The following is a 13,413-nucleotide window of genomic DNA, read 5'->3' on the forward strand; positions in this document are numbered from 1 at the left end:
TACATCTGAGCCTATTTGAACCAAATAGGCTATTTGAACCATCTATCTGAGCCACTCTGAACTCAGAGGAAAGCAATAGGTAATCTAGGGTGCAATTCAGCTGTCCTATTTGGAGACCTAATTTTAGGTGAAGATGAATCACATTCCAGAAGTGTCTATGTCTCTCCATCAACTAGAAAAGGAGCTTAGATGCAAAATTTCTGCATCTTATTTTTTCTCACTGAACACTGCTTTAAAAACTCTGAATCTTAACGCTCACAGACTTGATTTTATGCTGTGTAAAAAGGAAGAAAAACAAAGATTGGGGGGAAAAAAAAAAAAGAAGAAAAATCTTAAGTAGCCTGGAAAAGCTTTAGATGACTGAACACAACTTTGAACCTGTGTGGGTCAAAAGGTAAGCTGGCATCTAGTGTCACACTAAGAGAAAAGTCATTTCCACTCTAAGAGCTCTTGGAGGGGGAAAAGTTTATGCAAAGGTCATCAAGGAGGCTACTTCCTTCACTGCACCATTGCTTTCTTAGGCACCAGGACTGCTGAGAGCAATTTTGGCTTCTTTCTGCATCAGCATTAGACAGGCATGATTTGGATGAGGCATCATCTGAACAGGAGAATAAAGGGAATAAACAATCAAAGCCCTTCAGCAGCTCTCTTTACAAGTTTCCCATAAGTCTTCCTAATTTCTTCAGTTTAATTGTGTCAGCCCAGCTTTTGGCCCCAAATTGCTCCTACCTTAAACACATAGAAACAAGAGGAGAATTTGGCTATAAGGGAGCTGGGGTTGTCTAGCCTGGAGAAGAGGAGGCTCAGAGGTGATCTCATTGCTGTCTACAACTACCTGAAGGGAGGCTGTAGCCAGGTGGGGGCTGGTCTCTTCTCCCAGGCAACCAGCAACAGAACATGGGGACACAGTCTCAAGTTGTGCTGGGGGAGGTCTAGGCTGGATGTTAGGAGGAAGCGGTTGCCAGAGAGAGTGATTGGCATTGGAATGGGCTGCCCAGGGAGGTGGTGGAGTCACCATCCCTGAAGGTGTTCAAGCAAAGCCTGGATGAGGCACTTAGTGCCATGGTGTAGTTGATTGGACAGGGCTGGGTGCTAGGTTGGAGTGGATGATCTGGGAGGTCTCTTCCAACTCTGGCTGATTCTATGCTTAACATTTTTCATGAATGAATTTCACATCATATATACTAAAAAAAACCCTGCCTTTTCCCCTTCTTTGGGTACACACTACCTCAATTCTCAACAGAAGAAAAGGGCTGACCATGCTCCTATGACTGCTGCAAGCTACACCCACCTCTGTGTATGAAAGGTGGGAAAGACAGATGATGCTCCACAGTTGAGTCTGAGGGAGGACTAAGCACAGCAGAAGTGTCTCCTGTGGTCCAAAGCTGTTAAAATGGAAGCGTAACAGATCCTAATCAACTCTTTTTCTGGATGAGAATGAGGCAAAATAATAGGTTACTGTCCATTAGGAAAATCTGAAAACCCAAGAATTGCATAATTAAGAGTATTCTTAGGCTACAAGTAAGGAACCATAGTGCCCTGTTGCTGGGTGATGTGTTTTTAAGCAGCAGTCTTGCCCCTGTCTTTATCAGACTATATCCTTTTTATGAGAAATAGGCACATATGATGAGTTTTACAAATGAAGGTATTTGTTTGCCCTGGCTGCCTGCACTCTAGTTCTAGATTTTGTGCCTGTAGCTCTGAATGATGTTGACATTATGGAAAATGAATACTGTAACCCCACCGCAGTCAGTAGAAGTGATTCCATTCTAGTAATAAACCCAGACCAAGGAACAACAAACAAACAACCATAGAATCTTAGAATCATGAATCATAGGATCAAGCAGGTTGGAAGAGACGTCCAAGATCATCCAGTCCAACCTAGCACCCAGCCTTGTCCAATCAACTAGACCATGGCACTAAGTGCCTCATCCAGTCTTTGCTTGAACACCTCCAGGGACAGCGACTCCACTACCTCTCTTTGTGCTTCTCATTCTTCTTCAGCCAACACATAAAAACCTTTGTTCTTCTGCTACATAAAGTACTACTATCAGTGACAAACACCATTCCACTTCTCTTTTTTGTATCTTCCAAATGGTTTATTCTATTTCGTGATGCCCAATTACAAGTTCCTGATATTTTTTGAATTGCTGTAAACCTGAACAGTCTCCATATGTTCAGAGCAGCTTGCCATTAGCATACTCTGAACTTAGAAACTTCAGTCTATTAAAAATATGGACATATGAAAGCACAGCATCTGCAAATCTGCATATGTTCATCTCATGGAGTGGGCTTCAGATGCTAGGGCCAAATGGAGTCTCCTGGCTTTGCCAGGAAAGAATTTATAGGTGTCACCACTCAGCTGAAGAACTCCAGAGAATTTCTTCCCTAGAAAACATTATATTGCTTTACATTTACTTTTAATGCTAGTTTTATATGAAAGAAGATGAAGAAAAAAACAAAGAAAAACAAAACAGAACTAAAGTTTGCCATATAACAGCTACTCGGATTAATTTCTCAATTAGGCTTATAGACACAACAATAATAAGCCTATGAAGATATGAATATGAAAGGTTTAATCCAAACTCAGATGCAGTTTGCTATGCCAATTGTCTTATTTCATGAAGTTTCCATCAAGCCAAGGGCCTGCTGGGGAGTAATTTCTGCTTAAATGCATTTTTGTTCTATTGCATAAAAGGTGTGAGGAGTAATTCTTTCACAGGGATGTGAAGCAGAGATGAAGATTGGACTTCTGTCTCTTCCAAAAATGAAAAGTCCTGAAATGTACCACATTTTTTTGTCCTTATATAACTGCCAAGGCATAGAGAAGTCTCTGTTTTACCCAAGTTCCCATTTGAACAAATATGCTGCACTAGCTGAGGGCTGATTTCCCTTTTAACAGCAAATATTCTGTCTATAACAACCTTGTACATGAAAAGGAGCTCCTCAATTTATGTTATATTAATCAAACTAATTGAAGCACAAGAAGGACTGCTAACAAGTAGACAGAGGGCAATAGATGCTGGCAGATCTGAAGTGCTTTTTGGAAGTGGAACTTCTGAAGCAGCACTACAAGACTCAAAAGCAATATTAAGTAGCACAGTAAATTTACCTCAGTGCCTTCTCTCTGCTATCTGCAGAATGGATTTGGCCCAAAGGCTGGGTTTTGACTTCACATTTATACACTTTTATTGTAAGAGCAGGTGACTAAACACTGTAGTCAGTAGAGATTTGGGATAGCTGCATCATGCTCATGGACTAAGAAGGATCAGAAAAAAAGCTAAGAAAGACTTTCTCCTCCCTGCCTATAGCTGTTGAGGACAGAAAGATGTCTCGTGGCATCTCAAATAGCTCTTGAAACCTATGCTTAGGGAAAGGAATGTAGTTTTTTAGACAAAAGATGCTTGGCTGAGTGGATGCATGTGTCAACCTTAGGATGGGATGAGTCACAGGATCACAGGATGTCAGGGGTTGGAGGGGACCCAAAGAGATCATCGAGCTCAACCCCCCTCCTAGAGCAGGACCATACAATCTAGCTCAGGTCACAGAGGAAAACATCCAGACAGGCCTTGAAAGGCTCCAGAGAAGAAGACTCCACAACCTCTCTGGGGAGCCTGTGCCAGTGCTCTGTGACCCTTACAGTAAAGAAGTTCCTCCTTGTGTTGATGTGGAACCTCCTGTGCTGCAGCTTACATCCATTGCTCCTTGCCCTATCATAGGGAGCAGTGAGCAGAGCCTGTCCCCCCACTCCTGACCCTCAGTCCTCAGATATTTATAAACATTGTTTAAATCCCCTCTCAGTCTTCTACAGACTAAAAAGCCTCAGGTCCCTCAGCCTCTCCTCGTCAGGCAGTGCTCCAGTCCCCTAATCATCCTCGTAGTCCTCTGCTGGACTCTCTCCAGCAGATTCCTGTCCCTCTTAAACTGGGGAGCCCAAAACTGAAGGCAGTATTCAAGATGAGGTCTCACCAGAGCAGAGTAGAGGGGGAGGAGAACCTTCATTGATCTGCTGGACACCCTCTTCCTAATACACCCCAGGATCCCATTGGCCTTCTTGGCCACAAGGGCACACTGCTGTGCCATGGTTAACTTGTTATCCACCAGGACTCCCAGGTCCCTGTCCACAGGGCTGCTCTCCAGCAGATCACCTCCCAGCCTGTACTGGTGCAGATTATTATTCCTTCCCAGGTGCAGGACTCTGCACTTGTCCTTGTTGAACCTCATTTGGTTCCTGTGTGCCCAGCTCTCAGTCTGTACAGGTCTCACGGGATGGCCACACAGCCTTCAGATGGATCAGCCAAGCCTCCCAGTTTGGTGTCATCAGCAAACTTGCTGAGCAGACTCTGTTTCTCTGTCCCCTCCTCAGTGTCATTGATGAAGATGTTGAACAGGACTGGGTGGGCTCAGCACTGATTCCTGGGGGACTCTACTAGTTACAGCTCTCCAGCTGGACCTGGCGCCATTGATCACCACACCAGTTCCTAATCCACCTCACTGCTTGCTCTTCCATCCCACACTTCCTGAGCTTGCTCACTAGGATGTCATGGGAGACAGTGTGGAAGGCTAAGGTAGACTGCTTCCACTGGTCTCCCTAAGCCTACCCATTCAGTTATGTCATAATAGAATGTTATCAGGTTAGTCAACATTTCCTCTTGGGAAATCCATGCTGACTGCTCTTGATAACCTTCTTCTCTTCCCAGTGCCTTGAGATGCCCTCCAAAAGGAGCTGCTCCATCATTTTTCCAGGGATGGAGATGAGGATGACTGGTTCCCTGGAACCTCTTGCCCTTTTTAAAGACTGGAGTGCCATTGGCTCTCCTCCAGTCCTCAGGCACCTCTCCTGTCTGCCACGATTTGGCAAAAATGACGGAGCCACCCTCCAGATTCCTTTGAAGGCTTTGAGTAGATCCCTGCTGATCCTAGTGGGATCTTGAACATTTAGCATATATCTATATTAAAAATGTCTACATGTATGCATCCAAAGTCAGTGAAGTTAGTCCAGAGATGTATATTTTGTTCCTATAAAGAAAGCTTACCTCCTTAGCTTAAACTGGACACCTGATACACGGGCAGTATGGTGAACCCCACACTCCCAGCTTGCCTTATACATAACTATCAGGCACACTTATAAAAGCATAGAATCAACCAGGTTGGAAGAGACCTCCAAGATCATCCAGTCCAACCTAGCACCCAGCCCTAGCCAATCAGCTAGACCATGGCACTAAGTGCCTCATCCAGTCTTCTCTTGAACACCTCCAGGGACGGCAACTCCACCACCTCCCCACATTTGCTCTCTCACAGACCAGACCAACTAAGAATATTTTTATCTGGATGCTACAAATTTGATGGAGTGCCAAAGAAGGTCTGTTTTCTCAGAAGGTTTGGCAGCTTCAATTAGTTGGACCTCAATGACTCTGCAATCTGCTGTTTACAAACAAGCAGTCTGAGTGGCAGCATGTGCTCTCCATACCCCACATAGCTTGGTAAAATCACTCCAATCTTTCTTTGGAATCCTCAGCAATACTTATGTGATGCTTCAGCTGTATTCTTTCCACATCATAAATATTTTGACAACACCCCTTAGAGTATCTCAATCTTAAATAGCAGGCAGATTCACCTGTCATTTATGGGCGTCTTTGGCTCATTTGCTTCTAATGGGTAGATTATGTGCTTTCAGTAACAAGTGTCATTAGAAAATACCCATATGACCAGAAAGCAAAGAGAAGACAAAGAAGGAACATGAATGACAGGAATAAAGTCAGTTATATAAAAAGAGCTACAGAGATCTCTTCACTCATTCCCAGAAAAATGAAGTCAGGAGAAAAGTGATGAAACTTACAATTATAGAATCATAGAATCAGTCAGGGTTGGAAGGGAACACAAGGATCAGCCACTTCCAACCCCCTGCCATGGCCAGGGACATCCTACCCTAGATCAGGCTGGCCACAGCCTCATCCAGCCTGGCCTTAAACATGTCCAGGGATGGGGCCTCAACCACCCCCCTGGGCAACCCATTCCAGGCTCTTACCACTCTCATGGTGAAGAACTTCCTCCTCATGTCCAGTCTGAATGTACCCATCTCTATCTTTGTGGTTTGCCTTTTCAATTCTTTATTTTGGCCTTGCCTTGCACTAATGGCACTGTATTTATAACCACCTCCCTGGGCAACCCATTCCATAGTCTCACCACATTCATGGTGAAGAGCTTCCTCCTCACCTCCACTCTGAACCTACCCACCTCCAGCTTTGCTGCAAGTCCTGTCACTTCCTGATAGCCTAAAAAGTCCCTCCCCAGCTGTTTTGTTGGAGGTCTCTTCCAACCTGGCCGACTCTATGATTCTATGACATCTAATGACTGATGTGAAGGATGGTTTACACCACTGCATAAATAATGCCTGTGGGTTTGTTTCTTTTTAGTGTTCACTGGCAGAATAGCCAGTGGCATGACAAAGGAAAGTGGAAAATCTACTTAGAAATGATTGTCTCAGATCTGCAGCCATCTACTCCATAAAGGAACAACTCATCTGGGAGTACAAAACATTCCTGCTCCTTGCGGCATTACCGCAGATGCTAATGGACTTATAAGTCTGCTCTCTATCCATTTTCTAGTGTGGGTTGTCAGTTTTTCTTGCCAGTGATTATGTGTTTTGAAAAGATAAAACAAACACAAAACAAACAAAAAAAACCCAAACAGAAAACAAACAAACAAAAATAAACACCACCACCAAAGAAGGAAAACAACATCCAAACCTCATTCTCAACTGCTTGCTAAACACAGAACTGAAGGCTGAATCTTGTGCTCACGTCTATAGGATAGCAAGTAAAACCAAAATTCTCCTCCCTTTTATTTTCTGCACCAGTGATCAAGCTCCTGGGCAGTGAAACACAAAAATCTGCAAGGTTATCTATTATCCATTCTCAGAACAGGGAATAGGGAGCAATGCTGAACAGAGAGAGCACTGGATCCATGTTTTGACTCCTTGCCTTAAGATATGCATCAGCAAAAGCAAGATTGCTTTGTTGTGTAGTATATTTCCTCTGCCTGCTGTAACAAGGAGAAACTACCATTTCATGGGCCAAGGGGAGTCACAATCATAGAATCACAGAATGAACCAGTTTGGAAGAGACCTCCAAGATCATTCAGTCCAACCTAGCACCCAGCCCTAGCCAGTCAACTAGACCATGGCACTAAGTGCCTCAGCCAGGCTTCTTTTGAACACCTCCAGGAATGGTGCCTCCACCACCTCCCTGGGCAGCCCATTCCAATGCCAATCACTCTCTCTGTGAAGAACTTCCTCCTAACATCCAGCCAATACTTCCCCCAACACAACTTGAGACTGTGTCCCCTTCTTCTGTTGCTGGTTGTCTGGGAGAAGAGCCCAACCCCACCTGGCTACAGCCTCCCTTCTGGTAGTTTTAGACAGCAATGAGGTCAGCCCTGAGTATCCTCTTCTGCAGGCTGCACACCCCCAGCTCCCTCAGCCTCTCCTCATAGGGTTTGTGTTCCAGGCCCCTCACCAGCCTTGTTGCCCTCCTCTGGACACCTTCCAGTACCTCAACATCTCTCTTGAATTGAGGAGCCCAGAATTGGACACAGTACTCAAGGTGTGGCCTGAGCAGTGCTGAGTCCAGGGGCAGAATAACCTCCCTTGTCCTGCTGGCCACACTGTCCCTGATCCAGGCCAGGATGCCATTGGCTCTCTTGGCTACCTGGGCACACTGCTGGCTCATCTTCAGCTCCTATCTACCAGTACCCCCAGGTCCCTTTCTTCCTGGCTGCTCCCCAGCCACTCTGTCCTCAGCCTGTAGCACTGCTTGGGGTTGTTGTGGCCAAGCTGCAGGGCCACAGGTCTGATGTTTTAGCCCTGCTCCATGCTATGCCTGAAATCCAAATGTAGCTCATTGTGATGGGTTTGCCATTGCTAATTATGCTGGAAGGGCAGTGTCTAGTTGATTGGTCTAGTTGATTAGACAGGGTTGGGTGATAGGTTGGACTGGATGATCTTGGAAGTCCCTTCTAACCTGTTTGATTCTAAGATTCTGTGATAATAAGATGAGGGGATGGATTTAAGCTTGAGAAGAGCAGACTTAGGCTGGGCATTAGAAAGAAATTCTTTACAGCAAAGGTGGTGAGACACAGGAACAGGCTGCCCAGAGAGGCTGTGGATGCCTCCTCCCTGGAGGTGTTCAAGGCCAGGTTGGGTAAGGCCTTGAGCAATCTGGTCTAGTGGAAGGTGTCCCTGCCCATGCCAGCTGGAACTAAATGATCTTTAAGGTTTCTTCAAACTTAAACCATTCTACAAATCTATCAATATACAACACTAAAATATGGAATAATATTTTATATCACATTCTGAATGTAAACAATGGTGATAGAAACAAAACAAAACAACACAGATGAGGCACATAGTGCCATGGCCTAGTTGACTGGATAGGGTTGGGTGATAGGTTGGAATGGATGATCTTGGAAGTCTCTTCCAACCTGGCTGATTCTATGATTCTATGATTTACTAGAATATCTGGATATAATGCAAGAGATGGAAAAAAAAAAAACCACTAAACATCTTGAATTGACTTAATTTCCACATTCTGCATAAATAAACTTGTTACAAACAAGAATTACCCTACTGTTAACACAGATCAGATCCAATGAGTACCATGTGTTGGCTGCACCACATATACATTACACAGACCACAACAACCAAATGCACACTGTAACACAATCTGGAGAAAAAAGACTCTCTTCTTTAGCAGTGATGTTAGGAAATGCTTAGGCAAGCAAACTAAGACTCAAAACTATCCACCTTGTAGCAATCAATATTTCTATCTTTAGATCTCTGAAGCAATTGAATTTGTGCATTTGTTTGGCAAATCAACATAGATGATGATGTATGTAGCTTAATTATGACAAAATATAAAGCAATACAGAGACCATTGGGGGTTTTGTTAATTACAACAAAAACTTCAGCACTGGAGACAGCAGTCTAGTCTTTAGGATAGAAAAGCACATCAGTGAGTCTGAAACTGTGAATGAAACATATGGAACTGGTGGTCTATGAGTCTGAACTTGAGTCAAACAGTAACAGTGCATCTTACCCATAGCTGCCATATGCCTATGCATATGCATCAGGAATGGTGTGGTCAGCAGGAGCAGTGAGGTCATTCTGCCCCTGTACTCTGCACTGGTTAGACCACACCTTGAGTACTGTGTTCAGTTCTGGGCCCCCCAGTTTAGGAGGGACACCGAAATGCTTGAGCGTGTCCAGAGAAGGGCGACGAGGCTGGTGAGAGGCCTTGAGCACAAGCCCTATGAGGAGAGGCTGAGGGAGCTGGGATTGGTTAGCCTGGAGAAGAGGAGGCTCAGGGGTGACCTTATTGCCGTCTACAACTACCTGAGGGGTGGTTGTGGCCAGGAGGAGGTTGCTCTCTTCTCTCAGGTGGCCAGCACCAGAACAAGGGGACACAGCCTCAAGCTATGTCAGGGGAAATTTAGGCTCGAGGTGAGGAGAAAGTTCTTCACTGAGAGAGTCATTGGACACTGGAATGGGCTGCCCGGGGAGGTGGTGGAGTCGCCGTCCCTGGAGCTGTTCAAGGCAAGATTGGACGTGGCACTTGGTGCCATGGTCTGGCCTTGAGCTCTGTGGTAAAGGGTTGGACTTGATGATCTGTGAGGTCTCTTCCAATCCTAATAATACTGTGATACTGTGATACTGTGATACTGTGATGATTATGATTTATTCTGCTAGCACAGAAGATGCATTTCAGCTGCACAAGTCACAACAAAGACATAGCTCTGCTACAGAAATATTGCAGCATCTAACACCAAGATACAAAGACATAGGGACAACATGATTTCCTGGCATTAACAAATGAGGATAACACTGACATTTACTAAATCACTTTATAGGGATGAAACCATAGTTCACAGAATCACAGAGTCACACAATTGTAGAGCTTGCCTGAGCAGGATCACTTAAAGCAGATCACATAGGAACACAAACCAGGTGGGCCTTCAAAGTCTTCAGAGATAGACACTCCACCACATCTCTGAGCAGCTCCCCCTCTACTCCACTCTGCTGAGACCCCACCTGGAGTACTGCATCCAGTTCTGGAGCCCCCATTACAAGAAGGATGTGGACGCGCTGGAGTGTGTCCAGAGAAGGGCCACTAAGTTGATCAGAGGGCTGCAGCAGCTCTGCTGTGAGCACAGACTGAAAGAGTTGGGGCTGTGCAGGCTGGAGCAGAGGAGGCTCCCAGGTGACCTTCTTGTGGCCTTCCAGGATCTGAAGGGGGCCTAGAAAAGAGCTGGGGAGGGACTTCTCCATCAGGAAGTGACAGGACTAGGGGGAATGGAGCAAAGCTGGAGGTGGGGAGGTTCAGACTGGACATGAGGAGGAAGTTCTTCACCATGAGAGTGGTGAGACTCTGGGATGGGTTGCCCAGGGAGGTGGTTGAGGCCCCATGGCTGGAGGTGTTTCAGGCCAGGCTGTGTGAGGCTGTGTGCAGCCTGCTCTAGGGTAGGGTGTCCCTGGGCATGGCAGGGGGTTGGAACTGGCTGCTCCTTGTGGTCCCTTCCAACTGACTGACTGTGTGATTCTATGATACACAAGGCTGCTTTACCGGCAGTACAGTCATTCAGAAAAAGGTCTGGCCACGAAAGCGGCTTTGCCTCACTCACAAATGAAAGGCAGCCCCGAGCCCTCGGGAATGTCTGCGCTACTCACGGCGGTGGAGCAGGAATTTCGAGCCGGTCCCTTGGCTCCTTCGCGGCAGCGTCCGGACCTGCGAGTGGCAATCCAGCAGCGGATCACGGCGGCAGAGAATCCAAGGCGAGAGAAGCCGCCAAAGTCCAACCTGAGCATACACGGCTGCCACCGGCAAAGGCCATGGGAGAGCCGGGGGCGCTCCGCGGCGTGCCCGCCAGCGGCGGCGCTTTACGGCAGCGGCAGGTCCCTGCAGCAGGGCGTCAGGTCGCGGCGGTCGGAAGGCGCAGCTCGTGTGCTTTCTCCTCACCGTCCTTCCAGGTGTTCCTCAGCATCCCCCTGAGCATCCCCCTCAAGGTCCCACTAGGCGGTGTGTCCAGTTGCCATACATATAGGCTGGGAAAGTGGCTCTTCCCCGTTCAAGCCCGCAGGGGTGGGGGGGTTGAACTCTGCTCCGCATTCCAAACCCCCGGAGCTGGAAGTTGGTGCGCAGGAAAACAGTTTTGCCCCCACTCAAACCTGCGGTGGGGCAGGGGCTTGGGCGTGCCCTGCCACATGTACCAAACCAACTAAGGAAGGATGGATGGGGTTTTTTAACCTGTTTTCCAACACTTTGGCCATTAGAACTCCTATTTTGAACTCATCTCTGAAACCAACTTTTCCTCCCCTCCCTTAGATATATTGCTTTTATAGATATATAAAAGCAAACATCACAGTATCACAGTGTCACAGTATCGCCAAGGTTGGAAGAGACCTCACAGATCATCAAGTCCAACCCTTTACCACAGAGCTCAAGGCCAGACCATGGCACCAAGTGCCACGTCCAATCCTGCCTTGAACAGCTCCAGGGACGGCGACTCCACCACCTCCCCGGGCAGCCCATTCCAGTGTCCAATGACTCTCTCAGTGAAGAACTTTCTCCTCACCTCCAGCCTAAATCTCCCCTGGCGCAGCCTGAGGCTGTGTCCTCTCATTCTGGTGCTGGCCACCTGAGAGAAGAGAGCAACCTCCTCCTGGCTCACAATCCCCCCCTGCTCTTGAAACCAGGATTGGAAAGTGCCATTTCGGAGGGTAATATGGAAAGGCAGAAGCCATGGAGAGCTACTGATTCATCCTCAAATAAATGTCCTAGCTAGACTGATGCCATCTTCTCCTAAAAGTACCTCCACTAACTCTACAGAGAACTTAGCAGCTATCTGGGCCTGTGCTTGAGGTGGGCAAAGTTGTGTTGGAGGAATCTCACCTCCAATATACACAAATTACTAGGTACATGCTGCATCTCTGTGTAGTATTGTGCTAGTTTGGGGCTAACTGGAATATTTTACTGGGAGAAATTAGATGACAGGCTGTGAAAAAGAAACAGTGGTGATGTCTACTTCGCTCATAGGCTTGCTGAGATGTATCAAAACAAGAACATAAACACAGATGAGACAGTTGGTGTGGGGCTCGGGGAGCCTGTACTTTTTCTCCTTGGGCTGCTCCTGTGTAACTAATCCTTCTGCTTCCTAACCCCCCTGTCCAATCCTCCAAACTCACCTTGCATGTCAGGCAAACTCTGGGGTAAGGTAGAGGGGTGGGAAGGAGGTGGAAGGGTGGTTGGGAGCCCCTCCTGGGGACTCAGGTTTCTGGGAGGGCTGTTGTGTTTCTGTATTACTTTCACCTTGCACATTTCTGCCTGTAGCTGTAGATATTGTAAACACCTGCTTGTATATTGTGCTAAGCTGCAAATATAAATCTCCATTTCTTCATTTCCAGCTGGCTGAGTCTAGTCTGGGTGATTTCATAAGAGTGGGAGGGGTGGGTAACACCCAAACCATCACAAATATTGATGTGAGGGGGGTTTATTTTTGCTTCAAACCAAAAGTAATACTTACACCTTTGTATGAGCTTACCATAAGCAGAGAAACACTTGGTCTCTAGAGTGCCATTACCGCCACTAGGAGCCTTCGCTGGGTCGAGAGGAGCACAGGTGCAAAACTGTGGTTATTCAGCTCTCTCTTTTTCTATACATGTGCAAAATAAGACATCCTTTTCACAAACCTCTGTTGTGCACTGATAAGTACTAAGTGATTCGAAATTTTAGCCCTTTGGGCATGCAAAGGGTGGTTGAAGAGGATAGTCACATGTGGGCTTGATTATAGTGTTTTATCACTCAAATGAACATCTAGTGTTTAGCGCAGCATCTGGAGTGCTTCTTTTTTGTGTCATAACAAAGGTTGCCCTCAGATAATAATTACAACCTTCCAAATAAAAGGAAAGGCATTTTGGAACTGCCTGGAAAGTTCAGAAGCCAAAGATGCAGTTTGGAGAAAGAGTTTGCTATTTTGGAACTGCCTGAAAAAGTTCAGAAGCCAAAGATGCAGTTTGGAGAAAGAGTTTGCTATTTTGGAACTGCCTGAAAAAGTTCAGAAGCCAAAGATGCAGTCTGGAGAAAGAGTTTGCTATTTTGGAACTGCCTGAAAAAGTTCAGAAGCCAAAGATGCAGTTTGGAGAAAGAGTTTGCTGTTTTGGAACTGCCTGAAAAGTTCAGAAGCCAGACTGGAGGAAGAGTTTGCCATCACTTTTCATGTGGCAGGGAGCCTGCTTCCTGAGCTGCTATGCTGACAGTGACAGAGGTGCAATTATTTCCTCAAAGCTGGAGACATTAGAAAAACAAAGCAAAGCAAAACAATTAACACACACACACACACAAATAAACAAACAAAGAAAAC

Source organism: Pogoniulus pusillus, chromosome 7 (assembly GCF_015220805.1).
Source record: "Pogoniulus pusillus isolate bPogPus1 chromosome 7, bPogPus1.pri, whole genome shotgun sequence".
NCBI lineage: Eukaryota > Metazoa > Chordata > Aves > Piciformes > Lybiidae > Pogoniulus > Pogoniulus pusillus.